This window comes from Aphanomyces astaci (assembly GCF_000520075.1).
Source record: "Aphanomyces astaci strain APO3 unplaced genomic scaffold supercont1.75, whole genome shotgun sequence".
NCBI classification, from domain to species: domain Eukaryota; phylum Oomycota; class Saprolegniomycetes; order Saprolegniales; family Verrucalvaceae; genus Aphanomyces; species Aphanomyces astaci.
Genome location: NW_009798338.1, coordinates 7,815 through 8,752, shown reverse-complemented (window position 1 = coordinate 8,752; position 938 = coordinate 7,815). Strand labels below are relative to the sequence as shown.

The 938-nt window shown below is 41.9% G+C and overlaps 1 non-coding gene across 1 annotated transcript; it reads left to right on the top strand.

The window, feature by feature from the left end:
- Positions 1-436: 436 nt before the first annotated feature.
- On the top strand, positions 437-501 carry H257_15760. The gene has a single exon. It is a non-coding gene; the product is annotated as a tRNA-Val (tRNA).
- Positions 502-938: the final 437 nt, after the last annotated feature.

Sequence of the window (938 nt, the reverse complement as noted above, 5' to 3'; positions counted from 1 at the left end):
TGCCTGGCATGGAGCGTGGCGCACAGAATCTGGTGAGCCGAATTCGTCGGGGAAATGCTGAAGCCAACGTGTTTCCTTTGCGTGGAGACCGCAACATGCGAAACTAAGTAGACTAGGATGCTGCACACCTTAATTTGAATACATGTTTCTATGTTCATTACTGTTACGGACACTAAAATTAAGGTACACGATAATCACATTTAATTCCTATTGGTTAGATATGTTCGACTTTAGCCAATCGAAATCCATTCCTATTTTCAGCTTTCTATTTATCGTATTCTAATTTTGGCCAATGTCAGCACTCTAAACAACGGAACCCTCATATCATTGGATGTTTATCAAATATTGTCAGAACTTTCGTCCAATGACACGCGTCTATTTCCCTAAAAATTATCGGATACGGTAGCACTAATTATTCCTTATTTATCAAGTAAGAGTATAGCTCACACGGGTAGAGCATTGGGGTTACAACCCAAAGGTTGCGGGTTCAAATCCCGCACAGGGTATTAGTTTGGGGAATAATGGGGGACAATAGAATGAGCACCACTAGAACTGCCAAAGCGACCATGGTGTAAATATTCTGTTGTGCAACGTTACTTCGCATTCTGGGATGGGTACCTTCGGGAAGCCATAATTCCGGTGGATGAAATGTCACACTGTCCAACAGTTGAAGCACTCACCACCCAAGTCCCAGGGAGAAGTAACAGCATAGCAGCTCATTCGGCGAATAATCTTTTTTACTTTGTGACAAGCGATAGTAGTACTAGGAGTACATCTGTCGCTTGTCATAAAGTAGTACTAGTGGTACTACTTTAAAATTGTGACAATCCACAGTAACATGCGGCGACTATAACATAATGACAACATGATGATAGCATGATGACAGCATGATTGCTGTATCACTGACGTTATACTTTCCCAAGGGATCGATCCCAATT